Source organism: Bombus vancouverensis, chromosome 15 (assembly GCF_051014615.1).
Source record: "Bombus vancouverensis nearcticus chromosome 15, iyBomVanc1_principal, whole genome shotgun sequence".
NCBI classification, from domain to species: Eukaryota; Metazoa; Arthropoda; class Insecta; order Hymenoptera; family Apidae; genus Bombus; species Bombus vancouverensis.
Window position 1 is genome coordinate 5,214,691 of NC_134925.1, and position 12,953 is coordinate 5,227,643.

Below are 12,953 nucleotides of genomic sequence, written 5' to 3' on the forward strand. Positions count from 1 at the left end.
AGCGGACTTGGGTGCTTTCGAACTTTCTTTGTACCAAACAAATACTATGGAATCGTCTTCGAGGTTCTCCTTCGGATATTCTACTTATACACGTATTTTTAAAACTGCCTGGACTCGTTTCGCCAGACGGTATATGGCAGCAGGTTTCTAACAGCACGTTCTCGCCGGTATGATTTACTAAATCTGCAGAGCGTTCGTCTCGACGCGTACACGTGCGATCTAGCGATCGAGATCGAATCAACGTCTACAGGATTTCAAATCGAAATATTTCAAGTATGTTGCGCTACTCAAATTATATGAGCCTCTCTGATGCTTTTGTTCGTTTATTAATTTCATCATACAAATACACGATAAATGTTCAACTTCATCTACGAACCACAAATGTATCGTTCTATTCCTTCTTAATCGTAAAGAATGATAAAGCAAATACGTATGTATTTAATAGTAATCCCAAGTCCACGGATAACGCAACGAATAATTTTATTATCTTCAAATAACAAAAACGTTCGTCGTTTAATGAGTTTAATCGATAGGCCATTATCGTATCGGCGGGTATCTTCGATTCCCCAGCGTCGAATTCGCCTCATTTTTCAGCCACTCGATTTAATTAAGGTTATCTGTGGCAGCGCTCGTAAAGCAGCAAAGATAACAGATCGTTTTGCATAAAGATAACTTAATATGTACATACTGAACGCAGCGCGACTTAACCGAGACGAACAAAGAGAGCGAGAGAGGAGAGAGAGGGAGGAGGTAACAATCTGTGTCGCCGGCTAATTAAGAGCAATCCTTATCTTTGGTATCGCGCTTGTTTGCTTGGCATTCGCTGTTCGAAATAGCATTACCGAAATTGAAGTTCCAGCATCTAGAGGATAAATTAACGTTTAACATACTCATGTTAATCGAGAAAGAAAGAAAGGAGGCGCTGGATGAAAACTTTGCATTAAGAAGCACCGAAAATTATTTCGCTGGCCTCGCTTGAGAATTGGTTCGAAAGTATATTAATCGATATGCTCGTATATGATTTTATATCGAACTTTATGGATCGAATGGAACGTTGTATGACGATTATTAACACCTTCCATCCTGAAATCCTGATTTACTTCTTTAATTCTATTTTAAACATTTCAGCGACATTTCATATAAGCGTTGGTGCTCTTAAATATTAAAATAAAGTATCAGACTAAATTAGTTGGAAAGAGAAAAACCGCTGTTCGAACCTACTAAAACTCTTTCTAATCTTTAATATCATTTACCAACCACAAAGATATGCCTCTCTCTCTCTTTCAGAACCGTTAGCTCTTATGACTAATCGCTACTGAAAGTTGTAGCAGACTAAACGCCCACGTTTCTTTTATATCAACGATCGAGAACCCGACGATTATAATACCGAGTCACGTTTATAGCGTGAATTGTAATTCTAACGCGACAAAACGCGATCTTAAACTGGATATCAGTCTCAAGTTTTATTTCCCTATTGTCGCTTACGTTATCAATAAAACGTAGGTTTTTCTTAAAAATTTGACAAATAGAAGGACGGAAGATAACTCGGTATAAAAGAACGCTCTAAAAGAGATTGAAAGATGTAAATTTAAAAAGCAAACACTAGCTCACTAATAACATTAAAAAAAGAATCTATCCATAAAACAAACAATCGCGCTAAGAACAGTTCAAACAAAGACAGGACAAATAAATTTATTTTAACAAAAATTTAAGTGAGTCTAAAAAACAAACAAACGCTCTGAAAAAATGTTAACAAAAAGCAAATACAAGTTTTCTAATCGATGAAAAACACACACAAATAAATTTTTAAAAAAGGAATAAAAAGAAGTAATCCTGAAAAAAGGAGACGCAAGAAAAAGGCATAAGAAACTGAAGTTTCGCGAACAACAATGAGCATCGTGTCTAAGATCGAGACTAAATACATGCGTGGGGTGGGGGGATCCTTCGCAATGTGGACATCCTTGGCATAAGCATAGAAAGCTAGAAAGCCTCGGCGGCGGCAGAGACAATGATAACCCAAATAGTAAATGGCGAGCTCGGTGATCCGACTTTGTTCGAGAGAAACCTTCTGCTTGGAGCGAATTCGACGACGAATCCGATGTCGGCAGAGGCAAGCCAGGCCCGTATGCTCTGTTTTCGGAGAAAGTGCATTTCCGTTCGTGCGTAGGTATACAAGACACCCGTGTGACTCAATGGAAAAAAGCGAAATGTTTCTCTTGGTCTTCGTCGGCGATCGACGTAAATGTAACAGAAAAGCAGCAAGGGCAACGGGGGGGAGAGAAAGGGAGATAAATCAAAGACGACAGATCTCGACCTCGTTTTCCCTTCCTGAAATTTAGCGGCAGGCCGCTTCCCTTATCGTGATCGCCCTGAATCTCTCGATGATTCGATAGAAAAACTTTTGGAGAAAGCAAGAAACTTTGGAAGAGTGAATATTTTCGAGGAAGATTCATTTCTCTTTCAGAATACTTACAGCAGAATTCTTTATACCTGAATATGATATTGACACACAGTTGTATTTATCATAACATTTACATACTAATTGATTATGTTGAAATATGTGTATTTCATATCATTTATTATCATTTGGCAATACTTTCGTATGATTACGAAAATTTGCTAATTATTAATAATAAGGACATACTGTAGGAGAAAGTGTTTAAGCAAACTTATATCGTAAGAAAAATAGTATTTTTATTCCACTAGATACACTACCAAATATTTCTACTTATATTTCTATAATATTATATTATAATATAATATATTTCTATAATAATCTATATAATTTATTAATATTCCTATTATATACTATATGGTCATCTAATAATACGTTTTTAACTAAGAAACACTCGCTAAAGAAAGAACCAACAAAAATGTTACAAAACTTCTTAAAATACCATGTATTGTACGACTGCATTGCTTTCACCCTGTTCAACATGAAAGCCAGCGGACACAATACCACTAAACTCCCAGTCCAATTTCCCTAAACCAACGTGTACAATCGATTGCATAAACCCCACAATCAAATCCAAACTGACTGCACATTATCGACAACCACGTAATTGGAACAACAAGATTGTTCCCATTAATCATCCCCAACTCCCCCTTTCTGTCACAAAAAGCCAACCAAACGTTTGATTCTCCATTCCTCATTCTCGATAGAATATCTTCGATTTCTTCCTAAACAACAGTGGTGTATGTGTATATAAATAATATATATTGTGTCTATTAATTAACGTTAATAGCCCGTGAAAAGAATTCAAGAATATTCGCTGCATCTTTCCCAATCATACTCTGAAACTAAGAAATCATCCGAATAAGAATAGTATCCGCTGAGAAATTGGACGAGCTATTAATTTGCCTGGCGCAAAATCCGTATAGTTTTTTAATCCCCTTAAAGTTATGTTTCCACATGACAATTGCAACTTTTACTGACACGAAATGTCATGGCTGTCATCATAAAAAGTAAAAGTAGCGCTGTCATGACATTGGACTTCGTGCTGCCTAGTTATTACTAAAGGAAACAATGCATTTAGAGACTGACAGGACAATGTGTTCGAAGGTAAAAAAATTACAAAGCTTGCTAGGTTGTTATAATTTTCTTCTATCACCACTGAAACACTATAATATTCGACAATAAGAAGAAGAAAATTCGTTATCGTTCTTTCCAGCATTCGTCTAAAGATACCCTACGGTTTAACACCATAATTATTTATATATTCCGTAGCCTGTTCGAAGCGTCTTAGCTCGATTTTAACGCTTCGTTCATTCCGCTGCCACAAGGAATTATTAAAATGAGCGGACTGACGAGACTCGTTTACGTTTACACGGCTGCGTGCTGTGTGAATTTAAAAAGGGGGAACAATGCTGTCAAGAACATTTGCCAGCTATCACACAGGACCGCTGTAAACGTGAAAAAGCGACGACGTCGATTTCGAGGACGAAGAATCGTAAAATTATCAGAAAAAAGTTTCAGGCTTCCCAACAGTGCATCGGTCGCTACGTGACATATAAATTTTACGAAACTTAAACTTTAGTCTTAGGAAGACCAAGAATTATTCACGAAACTAGAAAGAGCTAAAAAAGAATTAAACTTTGAACAATTTTTTAACGATTAGACCTGTAACATCGATTCTCCGATCTCTCACGAACAAGTACTTACAAATAAGACACTTCTCAATAACCAGTATATTCTCTGGTTTCACGATGTCGTCCGAGAAAACGTTTTACGAGGATTGACACAACAATTTAATGCTGTTGCAAGCCAAAGCCGGCATTTGCCACCTCGTAGAAAGCCGGTTAGACCTTTTTTTGCGACAAGACGCAAGAGTGCTCGTTCCCTTTCTCTCGCGGTCGAGCGAAATGCCGATCGTTGCTCGCCAGGAACCACCGATTTAATAAAAGAATTTCCTTGCTCAATAGGAGACGGTTCTTTGTTGTTGCAGTCGAGGTTACAACGCGGCTACGAGTTGCCCGAGTCGATGACAAGTCGCGAAACCTGCGATTACCACGGGGAAAGTTTCGACGAGGGATGTCGAAACTTCGTAAGAAGAAAATAAGGTGTGGAATTTGAGAAAGATTATTTTAGAAAGCAAAGATAAAACGAATATCGTCGATGTTTTATATCGATAAAAGTAGATTGAAGTTTGACAAATATTGTGAAATTATTATCGTCGTACGAAAAAGAATCGATATCATAAAATTTGATACCAGAATCTATCCTTTCTGGCTAAAGCAGTACAGATTGAAATATATAATCTACTTTCTCTATTAGTCCACTGAATAGAATCTACGTAATATATTTTCTATTATACGTACTATGTACGTAATTACGTTCTCCTTTTACTATTTTTATTTATCATTCAAACATCACCAGTCTTCACCAATTTCACTCCTAAACCAATCTACATTACAATTACCTTGCTATATTTTATATACGGTTATTATCTTTTTCTCGCTATTTTCATTTCTCATCCAATCATCACGTACAGTCCCAACCATCACCGATTCCACTTTAAAGCCAATTCACTCTTCTCCCTCTCTTATCCGAATTCAACCACTCCTACAGCCAACATCTGTTGCTCTTAGACAACATTCCCATCTGTAATCCTTCGCATGACGACATCTCCCGTCTCGAAAATTGCACATAGTATATACTATTCAAGTACGGAAGCCGGCCACGCGATCAAGGCTTATAATTCGAAGCCGTGGCCCGTGGCGAAATTCTGAGAAATTCTTGGAAAGGGGCGAGAGAGAGTCTCGACGTGCCACGAGGCTTGCTACGAAGCACAAAACATCCACGGTAGCGCTATCAAAGGCGGGGTTCATTGTACACAAAGTGGGTAAAGGTAGGTAACCCATTTTGGGGGTGGTCGGCCATCTCTCTCTCTCTCTCTCTCTCTCTCGCTCGCTTCCTGTTTCCAACCATCCTAACACCGTGTTCTCCGTCTCTGTCCGCTGCACTGGTCCGTACGTACCAACACCAGCAACCAACTGGTAGCTTGTGCCGTGTCGTTGAGTATTGAGCGGGGTGAATGCTCTTGCGCAATGCACGTACAGCAACCCCAACCTCGTCGACCTCGAAGCTCCTTCGTCCGGGTCTAGCCTGGCCCTGGTCGCGATTGATTAACCGAATACCGATGATGTTTCATCCTATTAGGATTATTATTCGCAACCATGCACTCGGGATTACGTGTGCATTCGGTGCTGTGAGGACTGGTTCAAGAAAGACTTGTGGAATTGCTAGTGGGTCGTCCAAAGGATGAGTTCAGAAAGACGAGAAATAAATGATGTTTTTTATCTTTATAAGAATAGGATGTTTGATATGCTAGATGGATGGTACTAACAAACACTGATAAGATAAACAAGATCCTTGAATCAGAGGAATTAATCTTGGAGGATGAGGAGGAATAAAAGATTCAGAGGAAAGTGGTACGAGTGAGGCAATTTTTAATTTCTACAAACTGGGATAAAGTGAAACTCTGACGAAGAAATCTGTATTGCTATAAATATTAAGATTTAAGGCTATATGTATACGTACTCTAGACGTTTCGAAAGTTTGGTTTGGGTATTGAATAAAAATTTATTTGATTCTTTCATACGATAGTTATTACAATTTTATAATTATCACGTTTAAAGACAGCTTTTCGCGTTCTCTGAAACATTAATGCTTTTGAACGGCGTTACTTTCAAAATAGAGGTGCGACATGACAATTTCAAAAAAAAGTCAGCAGTTAATGGATTAAAAGGAAACGACGCAATTTATCTTGCACGCCACCCTCCGGTAGTTTCGAGCTACGAGGGTAGAGCACAATTTGTGAAGTATAACCTACAGGTCGAGATATTTGCGAGAGCATCGATCCAACGCAACAATACTCGTTTCCATAAGAAGCCATAGTGTGATAAGGAACTTATTGGATCCCCTAGGGCTAGCTGGAAGATATCACGGCTCTCCTTTCCAGGTGAAATATCGAACGAGACGCGAGAGTTACCTTATCGAACAAAAACACTTCCGTTTTTCCATCCCCTTTTTACTTCGTCCTCCTTCAAAGAGAGAAGGAGAAAAAAGGAAAGGACCGCGGTGTAGAAGCAATTAGTCTGTAACCAAGTTTTACGGCCGCTTTAATGGGCTTCCATATAGAAGGAAGCTGGCAAACGCGGCCCTCTTCCTATCCTTCCGCACGAAGTTAACGTGTTTCGCGAGAGAAAATAAAACAACGAAAAAGGGAAGCTAGATGAACGTTTCCTCGTTATGGGAATAACTTTTCGACGTTAGCTTCGTTCGAATCGAGTCCGGGGTTACCAGGTCTGCTGGCCAATTAAAAGTTATAAGTATCGCCGATAAATATCGGTGATCGAGCACGGTATACTCGGTCTACTCGAATATACTGCAATTACAAGTTGTTACGTAGTGAGGCATGCATCAGGGGAATGTATGAAATTCCAACTTTTAATGGAATCGAAGTAAAAGGATATCGACCTCTGTCAAATGTACGACACTTTATTTAGGAATTTCATTCGAAGAATAACCGTAACTAATTTTACGCCAGCAGTAGCGTAAGTTCAGTACCTCTTGTAATTGCCTAACCTATATCATTAATTTATGAATTCGTCATTAATTTGTACGTTTAAGTAACGTACACGTATTATTATTACAAACTGACCAAAGTGCCCTGATTCTAGGTACACAGCATATATGAACGTGGATGGTTTTGGAGGTGGTCTGGGTACGAGCATGTGGCCGATTCTCTTTCGCAGCTGACGCTCGACGAGCCATTTAATGGCTCGTTATGGATGAAGAGAAAAAATGGAACAGTTCGTGAAAAAACGACCACAGCACACGAGATCGTATTTTTCCTCTGTTTTTCTTTTTTACTTTTTCTTGTTGCCAATTAGTTGGTAACACCTAGTCGATATATAGGTTCGATTTTGCATAAAAAAGGAATAAAATTCCGGGAATTCCAAGGATGCCTGGTACGCGCAACCATTTCAGCTGATTACCGGGCAATCATATTCTTGCACAAGCGGCCAGGATCGTGTGTTGCAAAGATCACCTCGTGCACGTGCTCAATTCGTGCGAATTGAATGTCAGTAGCTAAACCGCTTTACCACTTTGTGCCATGCCAGATGAAAGAATAGTCGAGCTTCTCGTAATTAAAGTTGAAAGGTTGTAGGGTTGAAAGGAGCGAGCCTGTGTCGTTCTTCGGATCGATTATAAAAATAACAAGGACGGAGAGAGAGGCTCAAGGAAAAGGGAAATGAGGGAAAAGGCGACGAATGACGAGCCATTTGAAAAGCAAAGCACGATAAGCCGTCGAGTTCCCTCGCTCGAAGGGGTGGAACCCTTCGAATCTTCCTACCTCGAGCTACCATCGTGCTGGCAAGACAAATCCCAGGCGATTTTTGCTCCGGAAAATTGCATAAGTTTTCCCAGCGTACCCACTTTCTTTCCCCTCTTTTCCTTTTCGTTCTTTCTGCTTTTTATTGTACCACCGATATAGAAGGGGAGGGACGAAGTTTAATATTCGTTGCAGTCGATGGGAATTCTACGGGTTGAATATAAAATAGAGAGGAAGTTCGATCTGGAATAGAAGACTGTTTGATACTCTGGAATTATGCTGGTGAATTTACTATTATTTCAGTCGTCGATTATTCGACTTGACAATGGGTTATTTCCAAAGGAAAAAAAACCACTTACTACTGTCATGTAGGAACTGAGCAAAAATTAATGATTTAGAATTGGAAATTCATGGAAATTTATGCGAAGATTAGAGCCATGTACGGATTATAGTGTGTTATTGTAAATACATTACAAAAACAAGAAGTAACATTATCCATCGTTATCTCGACTATTTTTTAAGTATAATGTAATTTTAGAGGTTAGTAAAAACTGACATAAACACTCGATAGCTTACAAAAAAACGCGAAGCTTTTAAGAAAAGTAATTTGCGAACTAATTAATTAAATGAAATAATACACGGACAAATCCATTGACCTCGACTGAATGCAATTCATAGCTATAAAAAGTATTATAGTTTAAGTCTGAACCTAACGCCTTCTGTGCTTCTCTTATCGATGTCTGATCATTATCGCATTATACTTAAGCGACTTCTCGCACGGACATATGTTCGTACATACAAATATCCATTTCTGTTTCTATTACAATTTTTCGAATATATATATATATATTCAGGGAAAAAACGAAAGAAACAAAATACGTGGAACGATGGTTGGAGTTAGAAGAGATTACAAAGAACGAGCAGACGTTATCGGACGATAGCGGAAATCTAGAAAAGCGACAGTAACCAGAAACGGCTGGTTATCGGATATCGAATAAAAAGCCGAGGAGGTATGTATGTTTGCAAAGAAGCATGATTCATAGCTGTCAACGATCGATATTTCGATACAGATGGTCTATCGGCGTTTCCTTTCAAGTACTGATGCGATTATCGATAACAAGTATACGTGCTATAGTTGCAATTTGCAATCACCGATATATATAGAGAGAGAGAGAAAATTCCGCGAACTATTAATGGCGTGACGATCTGCAGCTTCTGTCTGGTATTTAATTGCGACTACAATTGAAATTAAAGCTACTGGAATAGAATTTAGAAAGTAAAATTCGGTGAATGATTCACGAAGATCAGAATACGTGTTAAAGATTCCATGAAATAATTTGAACTATGTTATAAACCATATTAATCTATTATGGTTGGAAATCTACGATGGAAAAGAATTCTAGATACTGAAAATTCGAAGTTTCATACCGTGGCACATCGTATCAACAATATTATAGTCGAATAAATTCTATGTAATTCCCCGTTCTCTATATGAAATTGGAGGTGAATTCTGTAACTACTCGATCGAGAACGATCCGCATTTGTCAAGCTGACTGAACAGTAGGCGAACCCCATTTTCGAATTAGATTTAAAGAAGAGGGATCTAACAACGACCGAGTAACTCGATTGCTAGAGCAGTCGTCTGGAAAACGAAAGATCTGGATTTAAATCCTGCACACGCGATCGATACGGTCAGCTCCAGTCCTTCCTCGGCGCTTGCTCGCCGGAAGTGGAATTCGTTTCAACCTCCTAGCATTTAATTCCGTTTGTAACGAAAGAGGGTGGTGTTTGTTGACTATTTGAAATGTAAACGATTGCTATTTCAGATTACCGGCTCATGGACGAATACAGAAACGATAGTTCCACTTGAATTTCTCTGTTTACTTATCCTATCTTAATTATGTTTGAGATTATTTATCAAGTTAAGAAGCAGGTAAGAGAATTTCTTAACGCTTAGAGAACTTGACGCGTAATATAATCAAAGAGAAGATCCGATAGAAACATACACCAAAAATTTGTTAAAATGATAAAATAATAGAATATGAGAATTTTGGAGAGTAAAATATATTTTGATGAATTCTTCTCTTTTATATATTGTTGCGAATAATAGATTATATTCGTGCAAACTATGAACGTTTTTAATCACTCGAGAAATTCTATACAAACCTATACTCGACCTAATACCAGAACCTTCTTGTACAATAATTTACCAATATAATTATAGTAATTTAACAAATAATTTGCTAATACTATTTGTAAATTAACGAGTTACGAATTACAGATTACAGATTTTCTTTTTATAATCTCACAATTTTACTTCAAATAAAAGAATCAGTTAACTTGTAATTTTCAAAATTATTTATAACACTTTATCCATTATATCCATTTGTGTATAAGACCTGCAGCTGTTGATTAGTACTGCTAACTCGTAACTCGGAATTTGTGTATCAGAGTTATAGCTGTTGATTAGTGTTCGTAACTCGTGACTCATAAAACTAATAATATTGATTCCATCGTAAAAGAAGGATTTGACCAACTTAATGCAATCCATGACACAACTCGGTATCGTTTCGCTATCCCCACAAAATAGCAAAACCAATCAATTTAAACCTCGACAGATAAATCACGTCTAGACAATTATCAACCTCGTTAACCCTCGACCGATCGCGAACGTTCGAAACGGAGTCAGAGTGCGACAAAACCTGATGGACGTTCCTTGGATATCACGATATGAACGACAGCTGAATCGACCAGGGAGGAGCGTGGTTGCACGCGTGCCACAAATGGGAAAGTCTTGTACGATCGTGACACATTTTTATCGCGCTACGTACACGCAGTGTCGGCGCGTTCACAAGAAAGTCGTAACATTTTGCAGAGCTACGATATGAAGATACGATAGTGGTGGAAATAAAGTAGCACTCGTGGTGCGTGCAAATGCGTACACACGCCACCAACAACCCTGACACCAGAGGCAAGCACCAGATAATTATCTTACATTATTGCTTATAAGCATCTGTAGTTCGCTCTATTTCGTAATGATATATGAACGTTGTTAAATACCGGTTATGGTATTCGAAGATAATCTTTGAATATAAATTCAAATTGTTCATCTAATTCTTTTCGATCCGAATCTCGATATTACGTTTCTTCAAAATGAAAAATATATTTCTTTTTGCATATAATTAGCCACTAGATCTTAGAAAAATATTTTTATATTATTGACACAAAATTATCTCAAGGCAAGGAACCAAGGAGATGATACTTTTAAGAACTTCTTCGATATTTGTCTGTCAGAAACTATTACAGCGAAGCTAGGAGAATAGCGATAACGAAGTTCTATCAGATCTTCTGTCGTACATGCTACCCGTACTGAACTTCAATTCGCAATCGCTACGGATTAAATAAAAATCAATCTATGCCAAGTACCCTGAGGAGTCACGTGAAGATGTAGATATTCAGTTATCAATGTTGAGACGTCAACAGCGATTTACGTTATATGCCGATAGTAGGACAATGAAATATGAGATATGCAGACATTTTACGTAGAAGAAACATCGCAAAACAATCCTAACATATTTTCTTTGTCAGTGGTATACTGGAAAGACTACTCTATACAAAATGTACGAAACTCTATTACCTTCGTATCGTGTAATCCACTGCTAACAATAAAACTAGATTCAAGGATCACAGCGGTGTTCTTCATTCATAAAGGATTATTCTATCGATGGTATGTCAATATTTCATAATTTCAGTCCGCCTTTGTGTCTCTCATTTTTCTCCTTTCATTTTTTCTTTTGACAATCTCGTTTCATCGTCCACGTTCTCGTCTCGACGAACGTCCGGTGAAACTGTTTGACGATCAAACATCCTCTCCTCCTTTCAGGGCCTCTTCGTCGCTTGCCCATTGCTTTGGCGACGTTGTCGGATTATGAAACGTCCTGTACACGCCACTTTCACTATCGCGGCCAAGTTTCATAACTGTTATTATCGAGGTCATACGTAGGTTGGAGAGAAGTCGACAGACAGGCAGAGAAAAGGGTCTCTGCCGTTGATTATCGTCATTGAATCTCTATAGACACCGATTTCCTCCAGCCAGTCGATCGATTTTCTTTAGGAAACCAGCTAGCAGATCCAGCTTACTGGTTGCTGGACGTTTCTCCATCGTCACGCTGCTAGAATGCTCTTATATATCTTGTCTCTTTGACCGTTGTAAGCTCGGTACTGTGTAAAAAGTATCGTATTCTGTGCTTTGTATTTGTCAATACATTTTCCTACGACGTATTCGCGTTAATTACCGGCGTTTTGTTAATATGATTCGTAAGTGTTAACGATAGATCTGTAAAGAGAATAGAAAGTTTCCTTCATACGCAATACGAGATGGTTTAAACAGACTTTTTCTAGGGCCGAACTAGAGTTTAGTTCAGATAGGAGAGATAGATATTCTATCGCGTTGACGATGGATTACGTTGTCCTAACCCGAAATCGAAGGAATTCTTCTCGATGTCTAGAGCAACAGAAGAGTTAGGTTTGATTTGGCTCCTAGATTAGAACTCAGATTACTTTAGAATGAAAAATATTCCGCCGCATGAATAAAGGATCGTTTCGTTGGAATTCGAAATCGAACAAATTTCTGTCGGTTATCGAAGGAAGAAAAACATTAAGTTTAAAACATGTTAAATTCTTAAATCAAAGTCTGTTAGATAGAGAAGATTCCTCTATCTAGAGCAGTTCTGACATAAATATCCTCGCGAAATACCTGGTCGCGTGGATAAAGGGTTATTTCATTCCAATAAAAATACGAGGAATTCTTTTTCGATTTTTGGAACAGCAAAAGGGCTACCGAGTTTCGTTATCGCAGTGACGGATCTCCAGGGAAAGTTAATCGCATGGATGCCATTTAATTTGGTGGCTACGCTGAAAAGTACCGTCGTCGAGTTCCTGTCCGTCGAAACAATATTCTCGTTGACTCGTTTCAAGCCAAGAGAAAAGCCTGTACTATTCCCCTTGCGACCCTGCAGAGAAACGCGGCCCGTTTCGAATTAACGTTCCTCACCCGCGGAAGAGAAGTCGTTCTTGTTTCACGAAACGCAAACTGAACGCAAAACGGAAAGGAAC

General features: G+C 38.5%; 1 protein-coding gene and 1 long non-coding RNA gene across 5 annotated transcripts in view; one reads left to right on the top strand and one right to left on the bottom strand.

Annotated features, from left to right (window-relative positions):
• The window catches only part of Orc2 (origin recognition complex subunit 2), a 113,359-nt gene that overhangs the window by 91,322 nt on the left and 9,084 nt on the right, over nucleotides 1-12,953 (bottom strand). The gene's annotated exons all lie outside the window — the stretch shown is intronic.
• On the top strand, nucleotides 6,132-12,118 carry LOC143303672 (uncharacterized). The gene is made up of 3 exons (XR_013060193.1): nucleotides 6,132-9,771; nucleotides 10,457-11,565; nucleotides 11,722-12,118. It is a non-coding gene; the product is annotated as an uncharacterized LOC143303672 (long non-coding RNA).